The following is a 25,845-nucleotide window of genomic DNA, read 5'->3' as shown; positions in this document are numbered from 1 at the left end:
TGTTTGCACCATCCACAAACATGTGTGATTGAGTTGTACCAGCAAAAACACTTAAAGAAAGCAAATGTCTGAGCTTCACAGAACAGTCTTCAAGGAAACTGAAGTTTCCTTTAGCTCAGGAGTATTTATTTTGGAAGCATCTGTGCTTTCATCTAAACAGAAAACACCAGCAATACCGTAAGAGCACCCCAAACCCATCAAGTCAACAGTGTCATTAGCCATGGCTCTCAAAACACAGTCTCGCATCAATCCACAGAGCTAAAAGGTAACAGATTTTGAATGGTACCTAAATACCACAGAACAGCAATCACATCATCAACATGATACAAGTAGAGAAGAAGGTTGGATATGCTAGAAAAATTCTTCAGTGCGAATTATTCACTTAGCTCAAATAATTTCTCTTCCCTTTTCATCTCATCCTGTTCAGAAAGGAGATCAAGCTTATCTAAAAGTCTTGAATTTCAGATGAAGGAATATGCTAAAGGTTCAGGTTCGATGAAAATAATTGAATTCTTTGTTTAGCCTGAAATAACTGAAAAGTCTGCAAGAAGCAAGTGGTTCCCATGCAAGATGTCAAAGTTTTGAGAATAACATCCTGCTGCTAAACATTTTTCTTCAGAAGAAAAAAGCAGATGATACTTTATAAGCTGTAAATCACAAAAGGTGAAAGAGAAACTTACGCATTTTTTATCCAGAATAAACTGATTCTCACTTTGCAACAAGGCATTTTACAGCATTTTCAGAGTATTAAAAGGCCTCAAAACAGCTGTAAATGACATTTCTTCCAGCAAAAACCAGGGGCCTACATGTGCAGAATACTGTAGACTCTTAAAGAACAAGATTAAGGAGAATGCAGGTAATGGAAAGCTTAAGAAATTTTCTCACCAAAACAAAAAATGGGATACCATAAATTTGAAAATTGAACAGTTTCACCACATATGGTACAGCATTTGCCTCCCACTCCAGGACAAGACGTTCAAGCTGGGGCAGCCATACAAGAAAATGGAGTGCAAAAAAGTGGTTGTCACTCACATTTCGAAATTGTAAGGTTTCACAGATGATTATGGATGTTACACTGATCTTATATCACTGACTTCAGCAATGCAATCTGTCTTCAGTGGTTCCAAAGCCACAGCAGCAAGGAGTTTACCTGCTGCCCTAGGGACTGGCTCCTCATGCCATATGTGCACCTTGGCTAGACCCAGTCTCCCCAAGGCTAGGATGACACTGTATTCAGTGCCACGTGGAGGTGGATGGAGAGCTGCACTTCAAGTCACAATGCAAGCAGCAATAGCTGCACCAGCTCCCCAACAATTTCTTTACACAAAGGCTGGAAGGAAAAAAAAACCCTGTTATGAAAGCCTGTCTCATTGCACATACGCAAAACAAGCCTAAACTTCCGCTGCAAAGATGACCTTAGTTCAGGCACTTTGCAACTTCTGAGTACTTGGTGACCTGAATATTTGATAATCAACTACAATGTTATTAGTGTATCAATACACTTGTGTCCTGCATTTTGGACGACCTGTACCATTTTAAAAGTATTGATATTTGGAAAGAAGGCCTCATACAACTAGTTTACTCAGCCCACAGCCTCAGGCAACCCATGAAAAATCAGAGACAGAGACAAAGAATTACTGGAGTACAAGGAGCAAATTAAGGAGCTATGGGGGAGTACTGTGAAAAAGAAAGCAGACAAAGGGGGTCACTGCATGAAGGGGACTCTGAAATAAACCAGGACTTACCTAAACTCCTCTCTGTTGAATAACAAGAGGAGGCAGGTGGTAAACAGAGCCACACTGTGCTTTCACAACTAACTGTAATCAATTTCCATCTTAGGTCTCAAACCTGTTACAGCAATATTTTGCTTACTCATACGATGTACTATTTGGGGCAATGTATCTATGTATGAACTTTGGAAAGAATATTTTATGTTTGTAATTTTCAGGGTGTAATTTCTTTTGTAGTTTTCCCAGGCGATAGATTTCCTGTCTGGCATCTCTCTGTGTGTAAGACCACAGAGCCAAGCTACTAAGGTCCTTACCCATCCTACAGCTTACACAAAGATAACAGGGATAACCATTAGCATGTGCTCTAAAAAGGGCATCCTCAAGAATTCAACCATCAAAAAAATCCAGCAAGTCAAAGGAACAAGGCCCTTTATATTAATTTAATAACCTGTTAACCTCTGAAATCATTGCCAATGCTAATCTATTCATCTAGCAACTAAACACATCTATGAGAGCTTCTTATGCAATAACACACTGGTTAAACCTTAGGACATTTCAGGCAGGGCATATTTCTCAAATAGAAATCAGACCTCTTATTAAACCTCAAAGGAAATTCCATGTAAACACACAGCATCAAAAAGCTGAGAGCACGTAAGCATTTTGTCTTAGTTTTAGTCAAAATGCAGTGATTCCTTTTTCTTCCTTCAGTTGCAGTATTTTCAGAAGCATGGAGAACTGTCCTTGAGGAAGCAGATCATTAAAAAGAGCACAGCTCTTCTTACACCATCACATCCTAGGGAGGCCTTGATGCACTGCTAAATTAAAATATTTTAGAAAAACAAAAACAGGAAACAAACTGGGATTTGGTCAACGGAGTTCATGCTGGGTGAATCACTGTGGTGTGGAAACCACCAGCTCTAAAGATGGAAAGTCCAGAGCCATTTGCTGGCACTCAAAAAAAGGCAATAAAGATTCATTTGGCTTGGGGTTTGCTGGTAAGCTTCTCCAACATTTGAAACATGGGAAGGGCTACCTATGGATTTGGCACCTCGACCTTTTTTCTCCCCTAATCTCTCTCTGAGCATGGCCAGCAACTTGGCCTCCACCATGGCTTTTCATGTGGGGTGCAGTGAGAACTACTTAAATGTCACTCCATGACTCAACATGCAGAAATGCTGCAGGGTCATGGCACTGGTTCTTCCCTCCACATCCTGCACCTATTGCCCTCTTCTGCCTTTCTCCAGGAAAAAAAAAAAAAAAAGAAAAGAAAAAACTACATAGTTTATAGATTGAACATGACCAGTTTCTAAGCAGAGCTTCCTTCAGACTCCTCTGGGTTGCCTTTTGTTATCCAACAGCTTCTAAGGAGATATTGCTCAGAAGCAATTAAGGCCAACTGTTCTTGAACAAAGACATACAACAATCGGCATATATAGTGAGACAATACAGTCATTTTCAAAGAGGCTCAGAAATTCCTAACATTGTTAAAATTTATCGTCACCACTGCCGATGAGATTTAGTAAAACGTGTGTTCTGCTCATGCATTTTCTTGTCTTTCGTAAGCCAAAGTCTTATTAGCAAACCATTTTAGCAAAGTTCAAAAGCCAAAATGTGTGTGCACATTGCTTGTAGCAAAGATAATAGCTCTTCTTGAAAAGAACCTGTTGTCTGTTATTTTTTTGCCTTCCCTGTTTTCAAAGTACTGGCAGACATAAACAAGCTATCCTTGAGTATGTAACACATTTGACTCAACTAATCATCATGTATCTATCAATTATTTGACATAATCCTGCCTGCTGTCAGTGTTGGGTTTTCTGATAACTTTCAAACTCACCTGATCGCTGGATGTGTAGCAGCCTTCTTGGCAGTGCTGGATGGGAGGACCAAGAGCCACAGTGAGAGCTGCTCCAGTGGCTAAACACCTTGAGCTGAGGAAACCCAAGATCAGATCCATTTCCTTGCATAGCCTTATGTACGTCATTTATTCTCTCCGCACCTCAGCACTTTATCTGTAAAATGGCACTTTTGTATGACAGGCTCTGTGAGAATAAACACAGTATGAAGTGGCACATTGACAGGGAACATGGAAATACCTCTGAATCTATTATAACTCCCCATTACAAATCAGTCATTTTTAACACTCACAATGAATGATTCCAGAGAATGCAACAGTGGAAACTACTTACAAAAGACTGAAGAAACACTCATTCCTGAACTGAACTCAGTTTTGTAAGATTAAGCTTAAAGGGATTCATTTACCATAGTGATAATATTTGGAAAGCAGTCTTTCAAAATTATAAACAGCTTTCTATGGAGCAAATCTCCAGCTAGCAGTAATGTTGTATCGTAGCATTGATCATAATGGATCAGTGGAACCTTTCAACATACCAAGGACACTTCAGCATGTCTTGAGAGAAAAATTTATAAAAAATGCACATCAAAAATCTGGGCATCTTGTGCATTCATTTTGCACACTTCTTAATAGCACTGATGTTACAAAGGGCTGCTAGCCCCAGCAAAATTTCACAGGCTGTATGTAAGGACAGATTCTGGCCTTAAATACTGAATTACAGTGTCCTTAAGCTAGGCACCAACTTCCTGAGGGGTTCTGATCTTAAGGAGAAGGCAGACACCACACAACTCTAGCTAAATTCTCTGGAACCTTACCTATGCCTAAAAAGCATTTCCGTCCCTTCTGGGGCAAACTTAGTCACTGGATAGCATTGTTCCACTGGACAAAATCATACTCTAATCTTTCTTTTAAGATGCTTCACCTAAAGCACAAGTAAAACCAATCCCTTCTGCTTCTGTCTGTTTTACATCCTTTGCTCAGGCCACAAAAGCTCCAACGCCGATTTCTGACCTTTTCAGTACAGCCAGATAAACAAACTGACTTTATTTTCAGCTCAGCTACTTTTAACTAACTATGCTGCGTGCAAATCTTCTTTCCACTGTCTTGTGGCCAGCAGCCTCTACTCAGATGTATTGCCTGATGTCTTCTCAAAATCCCATCACAAACCTACCTTCCAGAACAGGATGCAAAAGGCAGGCAAACCAAAGTACAAGATGCGCAGAAGCTGTTCCTGCACTGTCACATTAACTCGAAGCTGAGGCTCATACTGGTCTGCCCCAAAACCCAGTGTGGGTGCAATTGTTTAATCTGCTTGGGAACCAGAGCCCCAATTCAAACACAGCTACCAAAAGCAGACACAGCCAAGAAGTCACAGCTGCTTTAGGTCATTTGTATGTTAAGGGGACAGCACCTTTTTCATTTATTTTTTTAAACACACCTACGTAGCTATGCATCAATCATTCTCCCCTTCTCTTTCCCTGAGCGATTACCCTGCACTAAAGCTCATGGTGACTTCTTCAGGTGCTGTATTCTTTAGGGCTTTGATGGCTCTCAGCTCTACACTCTGCCAGCATCTGTAATGGGCACTAGCACATTTTGAGTACTCTGCCCTGTCCCATGTCACCACTCCTGCCCTCAAGTTTCCAGGGTACCTCCACATCAGTGTCCAAGTTTGGGGCAGGAGTGTTCTTTTGAAGCCAGCCTCTCAACTGCCCCTACTTACCGTGCCTTACTTGCATCACGGAGCAGCCTCAGAGTGCGGGGATGGATCCTGTCAGATGAAACTGAGCTGGAGGAGGCACACCAGCAGCACACGTACAGCTCGCCAGCTGCACACAGTCCAGGGGACCTGATTAGAGCTGCCCATCTCCAGGTCCACTCCTAGCGGCTCCCGTACTTGCTAGCGTAGAAATTGCCTTAGAGTATGAGACATTTATTCCACTTCAGAAAAATTTAACAACCCCCTTCTACCCTCTACAACCACCCAAACTCCACATTCTCTCAGGAATAGGAAGCAGCTTGACATGTTCCCCTTCAGATATTCTCCCAGCCAGCATCTCCAGTGGATCATAACATTTGAACTACTAACATTTTGGACTAATCTTTATTAAAACTGTCAGTTATCATTTAGGTCCCATCTCACCTCCCTGTATTCTGTGTAACTTACCTCTTCCCTTTCACCTCTCTCCACTTTTCCTGTCTTTCTTTTGGACCCTCCTGTTCTGCTTTACTGTTTCAGTTATGAATAAAGCTTGAGCTCATTGCTACATCAAATTCATCTGAAATAACTCCTTTGTCTTCTGTGATTTCTTTGTTTTTCCGTGACTGCGTTTCTAGGCCAGTTCTACAGAGCAATCTGTAACTTCAAGCCAACTATAAAAATTATTTCCTCTTATTTCTGATTTAGATGCACCATGATCTTTGCCTTTGTGAGCCAACCCAGGATGCAAGGAACTAAATGGGAAGACCTCAGCTGATTGCAACAGGCAGTCCCCTAAACTGATTTAATTAAGTCACTCAAACAACTGATATTATGTTATATCATAACATGTATATTTATGTTAAATTTCATGACTATACGGCATTCACAGTTAACCATGTACACTCTGTGTCTTTTGCAAACACGTTTTTTCCTATTATACAATCTAAAAAAATACTGGCTTTGTTCTAATGTAATTGTAAGAATCAAATTTACATACAAGACCTTTAGAAAACAGAGACCCACCTCTAAATGCAAAGAACAAACATTTGCATTACCTATTTATATTAAAATATGCAGAAATTTCCAAAGTATTCAGCCAACTTATAAATTTTTATAACTTCTTCAAATTGTTAACATTTTTTTAACACACAGCATTATTTCAGCTTTGTGAAAAGCTCAATAACAATCTTTCTGGTCTGGAAAAAAGGAAAGAACATTATAATAAAGAATGCAGAATAAATAAAAACAAAACAGTACAAGCCGTACATCCACACATACAAAGACAACTTTCATGGTGAGCTATAAGCAATTATAATAACACAATGTGCTGCATGTTGATTTCACCAGTGAAAAGAATTTCTCTAGTTATTGAAGACTTTCCTGGCAGAATTTCAGAAAAAAATTCTGACATTCTCCCAATCTGACTTCTGTGCAATGCAAGTCATGCGCATTTTAAACACCAATGAATAATACTGCCTTTCTTCTATGAACTGTTAACAGCTGTAGAAACTATTATAGCCTGCTTAAAATCATGTCTCTGTAGTCAATATTCTCCAGACACTTAGCAATACTAAAGCTATTCCTGGGGCTAGACTAGAATTGCTGTGTGAATACAAAGTTTGATTTATGTTGAAGTGAAACAACAAACATCTGATCTTTCCTTTTTTAAATAGCCATTCATATAAACACGAGCATCAGCTGCATAACTAGAAAGTGAGGTACCGAATTTACAGAAATTAGACAAAGGAAGACCACCCACAGTTACCTTCGAGAAGAAAAGATTTGTCAGAGAGTGAAAGATGGCTGGTGAAGATACTTTGTACAATCTTGGCTGCCTAATGTCCTAATGGTGAAGCTATGGCTTATGAGAGTGATGTTTCACGAATCTAACTTTTCAAGTCTTCTGAAAGACAGAAAATTGATCAGCAGCCCAGTACCATATCCTGGCACTGCTCATCATCAGCTGCTTGCAGACCAATCACAGGCTCAGCGGATTGCCTAATAAACTGGTCCAGATGCATCCAAGAGGAAGTCGTGGTCTCCGTGTGTTAGTGTTATTCTTTCTCATCCCAAAGCACAGGTGGGAGCAGGAGAAACGCTCAGTCCTGGTTCCTTTGACATTTTTGAAGAGATGACTGGGAAGAGACAGGAAAAGACACGTGTGGAACAAGAGCAAACCTTAAAATACATATGAAATTTCAGATACATTCTACAGGTTCATGTTCATCGCTAAACTTTTACAGAAAATTGATGTGCTGAAAATTCAGTTTTGATTCCTCACTCTGACAAATTGCCAAAGTTCCTTCCTTTACTCTGTTATACATCATCACCTTTCTAGAAATGAAAACAAGTAAATAAAATCAGATTTGTGTGTGTGGGGGGGTGATCTCTGACAGAAAAAGCAATGAATTTGACCAGTAACAATAACGAAATGAGGGTTGAGCTAACTCGAAGTAAGGCACTCTTCCTCCAGATGAACATTGTAAACCCATCAGGAAGAGTTCATTAGCCTCAAAGAAATGCTGTAACCTGTTCTAGATTAATCGTACATCGTAGAGGAACCTTTAACTGTTAGAGTATCTAGAAGGAAGAAATATATGCTAAAGCTTCAGCTCATTGCTGGGGGGCGGCTTTGGTAACAATGAATTAACTTTTGTAAAGCATCACACTTGCGTCTTCTACCCAGTGCTCTTTTTTATGGAAGTTTCAGCATGCACCAGTATTTCCCCAGGTAGCATAGGTACGCTCCCACCCTTTCCTGCACGCATACAAGCACCAGAACAGCCTGTCTGCCCTTCAGCCACCTCAGAACTTATCAAATGGAGCTCTCCACAAACGGTCCCAGTGCTCGGCTGGGGAAAAAGCGCTACCTTGTCATGCCTATGGCAGATTCAATATTGGTTTCCTAAAAGCCACTGAAATACACTTTGTGTGGCCATTCCTGAGAGGTTTCGAAAAGGATACATCTGTTAGGAGGAGGCCTGAATGGCTGTTAGAACCATCGACTAACCTTCGTTCTGGAGACTGCCTTACTAAAACTCCACGCAGCCAGTGCAGCTGCCTAGGGATAGGAACTCTCACTAAAAAACTACATTGCCCACTGTTGCTCTAACGACTGTGAATGATCGAGGACTCCAGGGACAAAACAAAGCCTGAGATTCCAAACACAGGCCTAACTCACAGTAGAGTTGTTATAATTCTCTTTGCTTTCATGTCAAATTAAAGCTCTTGGACTGGTCTCAAGACCACTGATATCTGTGGGAAAACTCCCCTTGATTATGCTCAGGACCCCAAGTCTTCATTTACAGGGTCATATCCCATGGTGCTCCCACTAACATCTCTGCTTTTCTTCCTCCCTGCTCACCCTCTTGCTCCCTCTGCTTTTCTTGTTCCTTTTGTCTGCCATTTTTGTGTGTCTCCATTTCATCTCCAAGCTCTGAGCCTTATCCCATGCTGCCCTCTGGGCTATGAGCTCTCTCCTTGAGAGGGCTTTGGATGGCACATCTCAATCAATCTGCGGTAACGCTCAAATTCAATGGGAGCAAAGGTGACCCATATCATTGGATCTTTCTTGCCAAGTCTTTCCCCTCCTCTGCTCCAAATCCTGCCTCCTGTCTCTTTGAACAATCTCATCCACCCTGCCTGTGTTTAGCATCTGTAGCTTTGCTCCCTTTTTCTCCTTAGTTGTTGTCCTATATTTTGCATTTGCTAATTTTGCCATACTTAGACTGAAAGCTCCTAAAGGTAGAGTACAAGCCTATTGTTTTTTCTTCCTTTGTCTACAAAATGGTGCATTATTTAAACAGTTTCCCATAACGATGGAAAGAGATGATCCATTCACAACATTAGGGTGTTGTATGTGCATATAAGGGGCAAAAGGGCGCATTATTTTATTCAATTTCAATAGGTACCTAAGAAATAGCACTTTTTTTTCAAAAACACTGACCACATACAATGCAAAAAGACTTAGTTATGGTTTTAAAAAAAATGCAAGAAAAAACACCGAGGTTACTAGTAGCCATGATATCCTTTGGTCTGGGAATTTCAGCTCAGCTCTGTTTCTTAATTCGGCACAGTCACAAGGCAACATTGCAATTAGAATCCTCTGGGGACTGCAAATGAAAAAAAGTAACATTCAAATCAACTGATTTCCAAGATCATGTATTTGTAACCAGGGCAGGAGGGAACCAAGCAGCCTTACAAAACTTACAAAATAAGTGCAAAGCATGAAGCGTAGAAAATTCTCACAGGTATTCTCTGAACACCAACTTCATTTGCTAATCTCAATGGTGGGTAGTTCCATTGAATGGAGTAAGAAAAATTAGGCTGTGGGTTGCAAGGGCAGATAATTTAGATTGGAAAGCTGACACTGGACCACATGGAAAATTAAGCAGCTTGGACTGCAGACAAGCTTGGGGTGGGGGGTGAAGGAATAGCTATTTCAAGAATCACTATTGGGCACAAAACATCATTCTGCAAAGGAGTGTTAATAACACACATGAAACGCACCAATGTCCTCAACATGGTCAGAAAAAGACAAATAGCCTTCCGCTGTAAAAACCCAGATTTCAAGCAATTTTATCCATCACAAATGAAAAATGAAACAGAAAAAACTCCAGCATGTGGGCGCATATCACAAATGTGAGAACAGAGCCTCCTAGCAATGCATTTAGAAAGATCTGGTCCTTGGCAATAATTCCAGAATGAGAAACATTTTAGACAGGTTACCTCCTTGCCTGCCTATGTGTTGAAAAGTCACTGATAATTGCAAAACTTTTAAGCAATCTTCTGTGCTGCTTTTATGTTACAATAATTACATGTAGGTTGCTCAGAACTGAATGGTATCTGGTATCATCATCCTAACATATGCAACTATCCATCCAGACATTTATACGACGCCTATCATAGTGGGGAGGGATTATGAATATGAACACACATGGCAAACAATACTGTTAACGCTTCCCATTTTGGCTGGTAACACTGTGTTACTGCAGTCCACAGGCAGGTGCTGTCATTTCTGACAAGCCTGTTGGGTAACAGTGACAGGAATCTGTCAGATACTGCCCACACACGGGCCGTGTCCCACACGGCATGCTGACCTCCTCGGAAGAATTTTAATTTTAAAATTCTACTGTCAAATGTTACAAATATCAACTGACAATGCGTAACGTATTACAGAGAAATGGTAAGACATAATGGTCAAGACACAATAATAGGAAAATACCCCCAAAGGAAGCAGTGGCATTGCTGGAGCACACGCTATGCTTGACCAGAGAAATGGGTTGGATCTTTGTCTGCGACTGAGACGTGCTTGATCCATCGAGCGAGGCAATGGGCAAAGGCACCTCTAAGCTTCCTTTGTAATTCCCTGACCATGTGATTGCTCAAAGTTAGTGGTGCCACAAGAACGAAAATAGCCTCAGGCTTTGCCAAAACTAAACCACAGTGCCTTTACTCCCACAGATTATATTCACCGCGTGGACCACTCCTTTCTCCCCATGAAAAAGCCCTGTGCTAGTGGATAAGAAGAAACATGCCAAAGACCTTTTACATTACCTTTACACAACTATACCACCTGCTGTTTGTTCTTTCCTTAGACAAGAAAATTCTGAGATCTACTTACTCCAGCTTCCTGTCTGTTTTACTCCACTAGAGGCACAAAGTTGATGGAGCAGATGGACAACCAGTTACACTTCCTCGGTAGGCAATAAAACACAGGAGGCTCTTAAGTAGGCGTCTAGCATAAGAGCCCTCGCACACCTGGCCATGGCACTTCAGAATGTTTCTCCTCCTTTGCAAGAGGTGATCAGGCCCGCAGCAGAGCAATAAAACTGAGCAAGTACCTAGGATTCAGGCACTGCAGTGAAAACTCCAGCAATTTTAACTGCCAGGGAAGGTGGCTTTAAACTAACCTATCAGACTTTCCCACTGCAGCCCCTAAGACAAACACGTATGCCCACCCTGCCGCGAGCGAGCTCTCCACCAGCAGGAGAAGAATTGACTAAATAGGTGGCAATAACTTCAACTACACAAATAGATTTGGGAGAGTCCTTCTGCAGCGTTCTGAGTGCCAGCGTTCAGTAAGTTATGTAATGAGATAATTCCACCATTGCCTCTTTAACAAAAAGTAAGTGATCTCTGAAATGATGATTTTTGCTTTTGGAAATTGTATTAAGACCAGTGCAGAGACTGGTAGCAAAGAAGTGATTCATGAACACCAACAAAATGATTCACCAGTCCCTCACTAGGAAGTGATATCATCACACCACATCTCCATGAGAATGGCAGAAAAGCAGCTTTGTTTCACAAGACAGGAAAGTGCTGTATTCTCCAAAAGAAAAGTATTAAATCTGCAGGTGTGTATGACAAACGAGAGGGGGCAAATTGTCAGTGCTCTGGGTAATGCCCACCGTGGTGATTGAGAGCATGAGCACACACACTCTGATGCTTGTAAGCACTACTGAAGAATATCAAAATATTTCCAATCTGGTCCAGGATAAATTGCAAACTCTGGATACATCTTACAGTTGCCCCATCCCAACCAGATTCTTCTCTGCCTTCCCAAGCTGATCCATCACTCCTTGTTCCATCCCTCTAGCCACAAACAGCAAAATCCTTTCTTGCTCCCTGCTTAGAGACCCTATATTGAGTGTGCCCTCACATTCTTTTTCCTAACTGGCCCCCACTGTCGCAGACTCACAACATTGCCTCCTCAGCCCAAAATGGGCTCTCAATCTTGCCAGGGATTCCTACACTTTAACAGTATCTCTGCTCCCCTCCTTTGCTCTGCCTACCATGGTTACCCTATTCCCAGGTGCTCCTAGGGCTTCTTAGGCCAAAAGGCACAGACTGCTTCGCCTCCAGCTGGCCTAGGAAACCGCAAAGCTCTTAGGAGCCAAGTATTGCACTGATTTCACACTGCAGATCACATCAAGGAGAAGCTGAATGCATGTACATGGCAGCTGTGGAGGGAGGCAGAAAGGGAGCGAGTATTAGGTTTCAGTATGTATGCCGCATGTTGTCTTCAGGGGTGACATGCTGGATAACTCTTCATTTCAGTTCTTAAAACTGTGTTGTATGGGGCACCACCATACTCTCTGCAGTTATTCTGGGCGGTATCAGCTTGCCAGCACCTCAAAGTCCTAAGTATGCTGCACTCTACCATGCCTTGTGATTAATGATTGTCCCCTTGCAAAGCAGGCAGCTGCAGGCTTGCAGCTACATAGCTACTGAACTGTTGATGACAAGCTGACATTGCTCAGACTGACTGTGATTTTCTTTCCGCAGATCTTCTTACTCCTTCTTCTCAGCTTGTCCTGTGTGCCAGGACATTAAAGCACTATCCCCCTAGCTCTCCTGTTAGGGCTGCTTCTCCCTCACCCATACCTCTCCTCATGGAAACCTAACGCCTACAGCATCTCATATTAACTGCCCCAAGCATTTGAAACGCAATAGAAACAGTGCTGCTTTCCTCCCTAACCTTCTGCTGAGCTGTCCCAGAGATGAGGGACAGTTCAGTTCTAGGGAACTTCCAGAGAAGAGAGTGGTGAATTTTTGTACCACTCATTTTCTGCAAAACTCCCTTGATTCTCTGCAGGAAAACTGGTGTGCTTGCTGCTATGCAAATCCGCTGGCCTACAAAGCACCAGACGCTACTATCAAATCAAGGCTTTAGAAACAGCCACAGAGCAACAGGCACCTCTAAGCAGCACTGGAGAAGTCACTCTGCAGGGAAGAACAAGTCCAGTTTCATGGAAAATGAAATCAGCTTGTAAGTATTTATTCTGCTATTGCTCCTAAACTCCTCCAGGGACTGGCCATTTAATGCCACTCGTATCTCCAAATCCAGCAACCTCAGGTCCCTGGGGACCGGTGCGGTAGATGCATAGAGACTGCGCTTAGAACTGAGCAGCTCAGGGATTTCAGTCACATGTGGTGCCAGACAGAGTGAAGCAGAACTTCCCATGTAATCCACCCGCTTTATAGGTTTCACCTAGAAAGTAAGCAAGCCACCCACCAGCCTTCCAACTCAACTCTCAAAGTCACATCCAAAGAGAAGTCTGAAATGAGAACTGGCTTCCTGTATTACAGCAGCACAGACAGACAGCTCCTGCTCCAAAGAGCCTACAGCTAAAAGGACAGAGCGGTCAAAGGGAGGAGACAGGAAACATGTTTCTCCTCACACACTCAAACGGGGAACTTGATTGCGTGATTTTTCTGTGTGGTAGGGTACAAGAAAGAATATATTCTTAATACGACTTCAGTGTTCTGGTATATTAGATAAGATCATGGAGGAACTCCATCAGCAGTGGCAAACGGAAATGCCCCTTCCTTTGGCCAAACACAAAAAAGCACTGGACCTAAATTTCCACTTATGACACTTATTTAAGATAAATGTAACCCCATCAATTTTCACAGTTATTTCAGATGTACTTAAATAAGAATAAAATCCAATTTTCAGTTTGGCTTAGAGAAAAATATATTGCATCTGGAGTTAACAACATAAGTAACATCTGAGCAAATATTTTAGAGAACATTTCACTTTGATGAACATACTCCCTCATCCAAGTTATTTCTATGATCTAATATGATCACCTATATTTCTGTGTTCTAGATGAGCAGCAACTGTTGTACTCATCTCTCTAAAAATTGTCAAGTATCATCCATTAATCACACCCATATTACAGTATTTTTATCCAAATAGTCTCCTTGCTGTGCATACGCAGCGCTTCCTTAAAGTCTGTCCCAGACTGAGCAGACTGGAATATACCACAGATACCCATTTTACCTCAATTACCCAGAAAAGTGAATGCTTAAGTTCTTCTATGTAGTATAAAACCTCATGTACCACAGGAACAGAAGTGTAAAGGCCACACAGTGCTTTCACTTTATGTGTGCATCTTCCAGTGATGTCAACTGGATTTCTGATTCTCAATCAGTACAACTTCTGCCAGGAAGTATTTTCAAACACACCCCATCAGCTCTGGGCTCACATTTGTGTCCCGACAAAATTCTACATCCCTCTGCACCATCCATATTTGTACTAAATGTCAGTTTTGAACAGAAAAAAGAACAGAAAAAAGAATAGAAAAAAAGAAAAAGGAGCTAGTACAAGTAAAATTTACTCTCATCAGTTTCTGGAGGCTCTTTGAAAGGCAAAAGCATTTTTAAATTTTGGCCTCAGGAATTATGTTCTCTGCTGTCAGGAGTTTGAATATGATGACCACGTTTCTAAACATAAGGACAGCTGATAACTTGTGGTCAGGCTACCACAGTTTGAGAACTTTAGAACATGAAGAGGGCTTAAGCTAACGGGCACCATTTCACTACAGGGCATGAGAGGAGAGTTCCTGCAACTGGTTCCTGAAGCTCAGTTGAGGAATGACAATGCATTAAGCTACAGCAACCTGGTTGGTTGCAATAGTCTCTTTATATCCTAGCAGCTAAATTGGTTTTGTTCCAAGACATGGATCAAAATATTGTAAGAAATAGAGGGCATAGAGTAGAGCAGAAGAAAAGTCATTTTCAGCTTGTTGGGCTTCTCATGAAGTTTTTAGATCCTGCATAAATTCTAACCAATTTTATCATTTTAGTTACTTTAAAGCATTTTTATACCATAAACGACCAATTTCTTTTCATCAACTCCTTTTTTCCATTCTAGTCATAAGCCATCCCCTTGAAGTAAAATAGCTCAGAGATTCACATGTAAAGATTGAGATGAGATAATGGAAATTAAAGATAATGAATCAACCATTTTTGTATACAAAATAAAAATCTAATTACAGAGCAGATGATGGGTTGACTCTGCCTTGAGTTACATTAGGGACTGGCCCCCTGGATTCCAGAGCTTAACATACCTTTGCTTGCTCTCTCTGTGACAGATCAAGCACAGCTCAGCCAAATCAGAAGATCTGTGCCAAATAGTCTAACAACTAAATATTAAATTTGTCTTTTATAAATCACTTAAAAGTCAAACATACACAATCATTTGCATACACAGCTACCTTATTTCAAGCCCAAATACAAGGAGCTATTATCACTTGGCCAGATTCTGCTCTCATTTGCACTAATGCAAAACCACATCATTTCCTCTACCATCAGTGGAGTTACTGGGGTTTCGTACCACATATGGGAGAGCAGAATTTGGTGACGTTACTTTTTCACTGAGGTAAGTGGCATCACCAGTTACTCATTCTGTCTGTAACACAGGTGGATTGGAGGGTTTCCTTTCTGCTGTACAGGCTGCCTACTCTGTCTGCTCTTCTTATAACTCCTGTGGACGTTGGAGTTCTACCGTATCCCTCCAAGGGCTTTATTTTAAACGGATCTTGTTTCACAGACAGACCAGAGCAGGTTACTTATCCCCCTTAATTCATTTGATTTACAAGAAGCACTCCAGCTGGGTAACACTGAAGAAAAGACAAAATTGTTTCTACAGTATATTTACACACAATAAAATGAACCAATCAAGCAAACAAACGGTACAAAATGTGCCCTAGTATTAACTAAAACCAGAAAAAACTCTCTCTTCAGTACTTTCAGTGCTTATAAATATATGCTTATGTCATAAGTAACCTAGAGCTTCCAGCAATTACTTAGTTCTCAAAGCTTTGAGACAAGTTTTCTCCGAGATATTTACTCACTGGGGCTCACAGGAGGTAACAGAAAACTGGTCTCCAGGCCTGTTTCTCCAGAGCCCTCAGCGCTGAAGGCAAACTTTCCTCAGTCACCCTGACTGACCAGCTCACCAAGTTTAACTTCGCCTGGACTCTATTTACTATGTGCTTCACTGTCACACCGCCAGGCATGGTGTCACTCCCTGCCCAACACCTGATCAGCAAAGGACAGGCAATTAGGCACTGAAAGACACCAGGAACTGCCTGCCTAGGAAGCAAGCACTCTGCTGCCAGTAAGAGAGCAATCACAACAAGGGCAAGAGCATGCAGAACAACAGCCCCAGAGCATAGAAATCTTAGTATTTCTGTCCCCATGTGCCCATAACAGTTGGGTTAGGAGTGATTGTTCTGCTCATTTACAGATACTGTGTTTAGGTATTCATACCCATTACTTAGTACCTTTATTTCCTTCTGGTACCATAATAAAGCAACTACCAGTTATGAAAAACATGGCTGTTCATAACCATGATGAGGTATGTCAAGAGGTACAGCCTGCAGAGCGCAGCGTGTAACACATAGGCAGTGTTGGCCACACAAGTTCACGCTCCTCCCAGCATGCAGTCTGACCTCAGATGCGGCTCACCTGCCAGCCCATGCAGCAGCACTCAGCAGCTCTACGTGTCCTTCTGCAGGCGCACAGTCTTCTACCACCTTGCACGGTAACGTCAATATCCACATAGCCAGAGAAACAAACTCCTCCAAAACTTCCCCTTGCATAAAGGGAATAGTAATCTATTCCACAAGTAAAAGGCACAGTAAATCACCCCAACTTGACTACTGATCCATGTCAAAAAAGCAGTTCTAGCTTTAAGGGCCCTTTTCTGCCACCCTTTCACTGAATTATAATTTTACTGGGGAGAAAAACTTGACAGGTCACAGTGCAGTACTTTGTGATGCAAATTCATGTGTGTCTGTTTTCCCCCATGACAATTCATGCAAGCAGAAGACTGGCACATTTTTTCTAGTGGAAGACGTTAAGAACTAGGTTTTGACTCCTTGGTAAAGCGGGAGAACAAGCTCAGGGGCCAGGTTCTCTGTACGTGAACCTCACATGACTCAACAGAAGTGGCTGTAGATGAGGTGTGGACTGAGAAGGGCTTCGAATAATCACATTCCAACTGCATATAGCCAGAGTCACCAACAGAGGAATAGGTCACTGTTTTTAAAGTGGAGTATTATCATCTCAGCAAAGCAGCAGCATGACTCTGTGCATCCAACATTGTAATTCTCAGACAAATGCTATTGTGAAAGCACATCAAACTTAGAAAAAGAGCTCTTAAATGCTTGGAAATGACAGCTATAAGGCTGCTTGGGCAATCTTCCTTGCACCTTCTTGTATAAGGAATCAGTGATTGGACACTATCACATCCTGTTTCCCTACTATGTTGTATGCCATCAGCTTCAGACCTTTCCACTCAGCCTCAAGTAACCATGTGCAGACATGGTGTAAATACAGTTTATATATGTATGTTTATATTCAGCACAAAATAAGAAAGAGCACTCATCTTGCATTCAGCTTTAACACTGTATATACCCACACACAATGATGTAGTCAACCTTGAAAAATTAGGTACACATGTAAAAAGGAGATTCTTAATACAGCCCTAAATATTTCCCACAGTTACGCAGCTCCTGTTCTCAGAGGTGCTTTTTTTTTTCCTACATACAGGAGAAGCAGGCTAGAAGAGATTCTCCGACTCCCCCCAAACCACATCAACAGAAGTTAAGTCCAAAAGGTCACATGAATGCTGCCCTCCCTCACTCCCCCCACACACCAGAAAGAACTCACCCTGATACTCTATAATAAGGCTAAAACTTTTAGCTGTAACTCAGAAGTCTCCAGAACTACACCTCACAACGGGAAGACAACAAGAGAGATCAAGGGCATCCCCAGAGAATTTGTTAGATGAAAAAAGTAGCATGCACAAAGTTACTCAGCCATTTTGTAGGCTTACAGTCCTGTTTGCATCCTCCTCCAGTGTCATAAATTTTACTGTATATATAAAAATACAAATACAGTTACAGCGCTGTCATGAGTTGCATATGAACAGCTCTCTATAACCAATGTCAGCTCCTTGTATGTACAAGGCCTTGCCTGCGCAGGCCTCTTTGCAGGATTAAGACTCTAAACTATGGTACATAAATGCTGGTAAAATGTGTTTACATAATATGTAAATAGATAGAGAAAAGTACATTCACACCAACTACTGGGAAAAGAAAACAAATCATTTTTCTACTGCTAAAAGTACTGAATCACTTACCATCTGGTTTGGGAGAAAAAAGACACAATCCAATTCAGCTAAGAAGAAAATCCTGTCTAAAAAAAGTAATCACATGCTAAATCCCCCTAAGTTCAATTTCCACTCATTTTAACATGGAGACACGACAGAGTTTTCTTTTCCTGGGGAAAAAGAAAGAACAGAAAGAAAGATGTGAAGCTTGTTAGGCCCTGATCCTGCAAGCTCTAAATACTTATTTACGGGGGGTAGGGGAAGCTATTTCTCAGGGAAAAGTTGAGTCTACGCATCAGGTTCTGCTGGAACACATCCTAACCTTCTAAGAAAAATCTGACACGCATTTGCTACCATGCTGTGAAATGCAAAAGTAAAATCTAGACACTAAACTTCTGAACTAATTTCTCTTTATACACTGGCAACATTTGTTTCTTCCTCTACCACGTGAAAATACTATGTGTGTGTACTGTAGCATAGCACAGAAGCGGCAAGTTTTTGAGAGTATATTATTATAATTGAAAAGGGGCATTTGGTCATGTAAACGCGGCGAGTACTACAGCACACACAATGAAGTTCATGCTTATAGCTGTGGCAAGCATTTGTTGTTTCCAAACTTGTGACTTTTCACTGTGTCCTCAGACAAACACACCATTAAAATCATTTTCTTCATTTTTAAAGCAACTAAAATTTGTATATCATCATTGCAAACCACACTTTAAAACCCAGCCTACGTATAGAATTGATTTTCCACATGGCTTATGTTCTCCTTCGCAGTCGTTCTTTCCTAACATGCACATTAGAGATCTAAACTGCTCTGTTCCCTCTCTGTACTATTCTCTGCATGCTCAGTTATCACCTCACCTTACATGCTTTTTCTCTGAAGCATCTTCCTAACTTCATTCACCCTGGCATCTCTTCTTCCCTTTTTCCTCTTCATTTCCATCTACTAACTAATTTCTAACATTTTCTAATTGCTGTTCTTGAATTTTACTAATTTTTGTCTTAGGATTAGTCAAATCCTGGTTGGTAACCACAACTGAAAGAAAGATCAATACTGCTGTGTGGGTGGTTGTAATGGTCCTGTGGGTCCTGGCCTTCTTCCTTTGCCTCCCACAGTCCATCTCTCCCTTGCTCAAACACTTGCATGTATTTCCCTCCTCCTCCCCAAGGCTTTAAGGAGTTTAACATGGACCTTTTACTTATAGGACAAAGAAGGAGTTTAGTGGAAAACTGGCCAACTGACCTAAACACTCAAAACATCAAAAGAAACTTGCCTGTCCCACTAAGTACCTCACCCACTAAATTTTACAGCCAGCCTCTTCTTCTAAACACTAAGTCTTTACACAAAAAAATGGATTGATTTATTTATTTAAAGTGGAAAAATATTCCCCAGCTATTCTTCAAAAGTGATTTATTCTTTCCTTCTTAAACTTAGCACTATTGGTGAACCTAGTACAGATCTTCACTGGGATAAATTTGATCCCAAATCATAACAAATGAACGAAGTTCTCTCTCTTGCTGAAAATTGTTTTTAAAATAATGTGTAAGAGTCCACACATATAACAAAAGGCAATCAAGTTACTGTGGCCTCACAAGCTCCTGCTTATCACCTAAAGTGACAACCGTACCCAGTCTTGCTTGTGATTGCAAAATAGAAAGGCTTAGCTTAAAAACAGTCTATACCAAAGCATACTTGGCAGCGAGGGAAGGCTATGGGTGAGCACCAAGCCAGTTAGTGACTCAAACTGCAGAGCAGAAACCCTTTGAGCCACAGAAATAGGATTACTTTAGACCTTTTTAGTAACCTTGCCCAAAAGTTGCCACACGATCACTTCTTTGTGTAGCAAAAGCAGCAGTAGTCCCACATCTAACACTCTCCACAACCCCAGAGTTAATACATGCTCTACTTACAAACTCTCATTCACTCCAACGGGAGCAGACTCACACCCTACATTAATACAAAAGTGCTTATATACTGCACATATCTTAAAGGAGGCAAAAGTAAACATTACACTGAAGTAAGTGATAATGCGAGGAACAGACATGCACTGAGAGAAACATAAAGCTTTCCTTGCAAAGGGAAAGCTTTCCTCCTCACTGCCAGATGACGAGGACTCTGCAGAGAGTCTTCGTGCGTTCAGTGGGCCTTTCCCCTGGGCTGTATGAGCAAAAACCTTCTCTTGCCATTTGAAAGTCAGCTGTTGAGGGGAGGGCTGAAGGCCAAGAGAGCTGCTTCCAGGCACAAATGACCTTGCAAGCTGTCTCCCATCCTCCACTCCCTTGCTAAGTGACCAAACAGGACCCCTGGGATTCTCCAAAAAAGTAACAGCCCGAGAGAAAAAAACGAAGTGGAGGTCGGCACTGATGTAATAGAGGCCAGGGGGGGCTTATGGGTCTGGCAGCTGGTGGCGGCAAAGGAATTCAGTGGTCCTACAGGGACCTTTGCGGTTTTGCGAACGGCGGAGCGGGCCCTGCTCAGAGCCCATGCAATTGCACGCTGCTGGTGGTAACGGGCACCGAGCGGTACCTGGCAGAGCACCTGGGGCAGCGGCCCGGTGTGGCACAGCTCCCACCCTTAGCCCGCACTCCTGTGATACCAGGATGGATTTTGGACACTCCACCTCATCGCTAGCATTTCACCCATGCCTCGTGGTCTAAGCTCAAAAACAGGATCTTCCAAATAGGAGACAGACTCCTCATGCTAACAAAATACTGGGACTATAGCCAAGTATGACTCTCATTTTGCACCAGTTATCCCAGGAAACAGATTCAAATGTTCCCAACAGGTAGTATCAGCATTTAAATTAACAGTAACTTGTATCAATAAAAGTCTGTTAACAATAAATGGCTTCTATGCATTTTACTGCTTTTGAATGCATTTTTGCAAACTAAATATCAGATGATTTTAATACAACTGGAGATAGAGATATGCAAAGAAGAAATCACAAGTAAACACATCACCTTTTTTAAACATGTCTTTTCTGCTGTCAATTAAAATACTAAAAGTGGTATTTCAAATTATGGTGTTCAGTAAATTGTAAGATTAACTAAATTAATTGGTTATTCCCATTTGTTTCTATTTACATTCTTCACAAAATAGTATCCACATGCATTCCTGTTGATATTTTATTTTGAAAATTATGCCAGTAATAAGAAAGAGTGATAATGTAGCTCTCTGAAGACTCATAATTTTCAGAATATTACACTTTCAAATGGAGCTGTGGGTTCTCTAATTTCAGTAATTAAAAAAAAAAAGTTTTAACTCCCTGCCTGAATCTGAGCACCCATACTGTGGACAATTCAACAATATTCTTGAATACTTCTTTATGCTTTGAGATTTAAATGTCATGAGTTATTTAATCAAGTTATCTTTAGAAAACATAAAAGATGCATGAAAAACGTTAAAATGTCAACTAATAACTCTTTCCACAACCATTAGGGGGTTTCTCACTCTCTTTAACTAGTCACTGTCAGGGATGCATATCACTGGAGAAAGTATCGAACAGTGGTTTTTGCAGCTCTGCAGCTGCAGTGGGTCAGAGCAACACCACACAAACAGCTCTGGCCAGAGATTTCTCTCTGCCAACTAAATGCCAACGAGGTAGTACATGAAGGGAGGACAGTTTCCAACCACGCAGGTAAACGTTTCCTTCCTCATTCCCAGTATTGGTCCTAGACAGTCAGAGAGTTCAGGAGGGATAAGGTCATGTCTAACTCACAGTACCCATCACCACAGTCTAACCTGGGTGTAGTCAGAGACATCAGCCCAGATCTGATTTGCACCAGTGGAAACCATGAAATCAGCAGAGCTAAACTCAGAAGACCAGAATGAGGCTCATTATCTCTGCAAATTCATGCATGGAGAGAATGCTGCACAGCTTTTCCTGCTCTGAGTCACTCCAACTCCTGCTCTAGGCTGTTCAGTAGCAAACTGTCAATAAAATTCATTAATGATGTGCTTTATACAGAAATAGTGCATTTAACTGAGAGGCTACAACAAATGAAGAGTGCAACAAGGGGTGAATTACGTGGTTAATGGAATACAGGATGTGTGTCAGCAAAGAAGTGGTAAAGGTGGGTGGAAGCCTTAATGCTACATAGATCTGTTTGAAGTTTGGTATATGAACCTAATTCCCCTTTTGATTTCAGTACAGTTATATCTAGCACTTCTCTGTGTTTCTACTGATATATAAATTCTCTGATGAATAACTGATAACCAACTTTCTTTTACGTAAGTCATTACTGGAGAGACAGCAAATATTACAGACATGTTGTTTGTCTTCCCTCTTTTAGTCCTGATCTCATCTGAATCATGTTTGGCTAGCATTCGTATCCATCCCCTTGATTGGTGGTAGCTATAAAAAAAATCAGATACCCTTGCAGAACTGGTGTCAGGAACAGTGCAAAAAGGATGTTCTTTTGACATAGATTCTTATTTTTTCATCCTATGTAAACACACATCTGCAGTTGTTGACATTTATATTGGAGGATGATTTCTGTATTGCTTGTCCAGGTTCTACGCTGAAATATTCCGGCATCATGACACAACATTTAATTACAGCTAAGAACTTACCTTGTAAGTAGGTGGTTGTCATTTTCACACATTCAAGACTGCTGGTTTTCCTGATGATTACAGGTAATTCTAACTTCTCAAACCATCAGCAGTTAAATTAAGAGGATCTTGGAAGGAATTCCTAGAAGAAAGTAAAAATCAGTAAGCAATATTTCACAGACTTGGGGGAAAACTATAATACAAAACAGCACTAGAGAAGCAAGAAGCTGAAGGAGGGAAAAACTGGCAATCCTACAGCAGAGTTCATACAGAAAGAAGGAAAGGAGCGTGAAGTAGTGGAGGGGATAAAAAAAGAAAATAGCCGTAACAGTTCTCAACACATTCTCTTTTTTTTTTTTTTTGGGGGGGGGGAAGGGGAAAAAAAACAGAGAAGGAGACCAAAACCGTAACCTGAATCTGACCTCACTCACACTGGTTTTATCATAAAACCACTGGGCTGAACTTTGATCATTGCATCACCAATGCAAATCAGTCTCAAGCCCAGTCAATTGACTGCAGTGACATTTTTTTTTCTTCCAATGCACTCACTATGATTGAGGGCAGCTAAGAATATGGTTTTTCAGTTAAAAAAACAAAAAACAACCCCCCACCACCAATTTAATTCTTTCAGCTGGCTGGACAGCTTGGTTTTCTTTTAAGGTAGCTTTTTATATTACCACATTGAAAAACGTGGGTTTAACTGAATCATAAGTGCCAAGGACATATCTTTGCGCATATCTGTTAAAAATGGAAATCAATACAGTAGTTAAAAACATTGAGGATTATAAGGTGATCAGTTATGGAAAATATAAACCTTATCTCCAATGTAACATGGCATGTGGAATATTCACATAAAGAAGTTTTTGAGATTTTTTAAAATTTTAACAGAATAAACCTCTTTGTACACAGAACGTGTGATTCATAGTTTACAGAGTTTACCCTAAAGGGTCAAGTAATTCACCCAATAATACCTTGCAAGTCAAGATCAGGCAGAGATCAGAACTCAGGATCCTGTTTTTCTACGCTGATCTTTTCTACAACTTTATGTTACTCCAACCCCACAACGGCCTACCAATCCCTGGCATTTCTCTTTCCACAAGACAGTTCATTTTTGTGCTGCACATAGAAAGAACCAGCATGTATAGGAGTAAGCATTCTAGCAATCACCTGCAAGAATAAAACATAATTGCTGAGGACACAAATGCATAGCTTATGTAATAATGAGATAATTTACCGTTATCATTGATATTGATAACTGCCAACAATTCCAGTCCATGCCTCCATAATTAAACCGACTTGCCCTGCAGAAGGGGACCAAGTAGAAGAGGAGACTGGACACGGAGCCTTCCAAATCCTTTGGCTTCTGACAAAACTCCACTTGCCAGTCAGTGCAGCAACGGAGGGACTGGCAACATCCTCGGCAGCTCACTGCGATACAGAAAGGCTCACAGGCCCTTAAGCCTGACTCCATCTCTCACCTCAGAACAAGGATGTGTGCCCCCTCACTGTCAGCGTCCTGTCAGGCAGACCTGTCCCTGTCAGGTATGAAGTATGCTCACCTGATCTTCAGCCGGTGCTCCAAACACTTGCACTGGAAAGGGAAATGACTTGAAACCTCCGTGTCTGAACGCAAAACAGCTGAAGATTGCAGCACTTTGTACCTTCAGGTGGAATGCCATGAATATCATGATGATATGCTTCAGGTCACCTCCCGTTTCAAAGCAAAAAGGCAAGCCAGAAAGCAGCAACTGGAAGGAACATCATCCTTTACAAAGAGGAAGCAATAATACCATGATCTAAAATTACATTGTGTGCACTAAAATTATTTATGGGGAAGGAACTTACTTATGGAAGAGGAAAAGGGGTTTTGGAAGGGGGTTTCAACTCACTGATCTTTGTTTACAGTACCAGGGTTTCATCCTTTACTGCACCATCGCAAGTCTGCAACACCTCTTTTTCCAGTTCATGTTTAATATGCAAGAATACTGTAAAGCCACATGTATCTTAATTCTTATCTTTATGGTTCAAGTTTGCCTTTAATCAAGGAAACACACTGGTTTATTTGTTTTTTAATTAAATTATTGAAGCTGGTGAGCTGCAGCTCCTGGAGTCTTAGTCAATGCAGTATTATCACTCAGTTGTTTTTCACAGTCATAGCCAGCTAGGCCCAGACATACAATAGTATTTAGGTGCTGAACACCTGCTTGAGTAACAGAAAGTGAAGGGTGATATGAGCCTATATAATTCTGTGGTCAGAGTCTGATTTTATTTAATAAATCCCAACATTAGGAGGTTAACTTGTGATTTCAAAATCATTCAGGAAACTCCCTACAGTATTTTTCCCAGCATGATCTTCGGTGTGCAGTCATACATATTGGTAAGAAGGCAACAGGAACATTGCCACAGATATGTAAGCAAAGCGTAACACCACACGCAACACCCCAGCAGAACAAATGCTGCACCTTTTTGTACATCGGCCTGAGATGATCAGCCTGAACTGATCACACTCCACCACRCGGGAACGGAGCCAAAAGATTATCCATCCCGTGTGTCACACCTGGGTTCTCCAAGGGCCATAGTTTGGCAACCCAAGTGCTCGTCTGCAGTCTTTCTGCGGTTAAAGAACTCAGGTACGATCAAGCCCTGAGGGGACGCTCAGGAGGCCCCTCAGGAGGGGGTCGGTGTGCGACACTAAGCCATCCATCAGGTACTCCAGTGAGGTAGGCAGGGGCAGAAAAGTCCAAATCCGATGAACAGGGCAAAAGCTACAACAAGCAATCCGGAATCAAAAATAAAGCGTTTYTGCGGACCGTTATACGGTCACGCAGCCGTACACGCACTACTACGTCCGACTTTAAAACACTAAACTAGAGACGAACGAAAAAACTTGTCTCTGCACCGTTTCCTCAGCGCTCCCAGAGACCTGCGGCAGGAGACAAAAGACCGCGGAGCTTTACTACCGCTGTGCTGCCCCCTCCGAAAGCGCCGGGGGGCCGGCAGCAGAGCAGCGCTGCCCCGCACCCCGCCGCACCGGCAGCCGCCGCGGCGCTAAGATGGCGGCGGCGGCTCCCGCCTCACGGCGCCGGGCGGCCCCTCGCC

General features: G+C 41.7%; 1 long non-coding RNA gene across 28 annotated transcripts in view; it reads right to left on the bottom strand.

The window, feature by feature from the left end:
* The window catches only part of LOC112968068, a 62,691-nt gene extending 36,887 nt beyond the window's left edge, over positions 1 to 25,804 (bottom strand). For 15 of the 28 annotated variants that reach the window (XR_003254215.1, XR_003254221.1, XR_003254217.1 and 12 more), the window contains exons 1-7: positions 25,209 to 25,804; positions 24,306 to 24,511; positions 22,768 to 22,888; positions 18,222 to 18,361; positions 9,297 to 9,396; positions 5,306 to 7,419; positions 3,565 to 3,769 (exon numbers count right to left, since the gene is read on the bottom strand). This is a non-coding gene — a long non-coding RNA (uncharacterized LOC112968068). The other 13 variants (XR_003254240.1, XR_003254236.1, XR_003254235.1 and 10 more) reach the window with 13 other exon arrangements.
* Between the last annotated feature and the right edge of the window lie 41 nt (positions 25,805 to 25,845).

The sequence above is a fragment of the Apteryx rowi genome, unplaced genomic scaffold (genome assembly GCF_003343035.1).
Source record: "Apteryx rowi isolate R43461 unplaced genomic scaffold, aptRow1 scaffold_30, whole genome shotgun sequence".
Taxonomy (NCBI): domain Eukaryota; kingdom Metazoa; phylum Chordata; class Aves; order Apterygiformes; family Apterygidae; genus Apteryx; species Apteryx rowi.
Note: the sequence above shows the minus strand (reverse complement) of the source record. Positions and strands in the feature narration are given on the sequence as shown.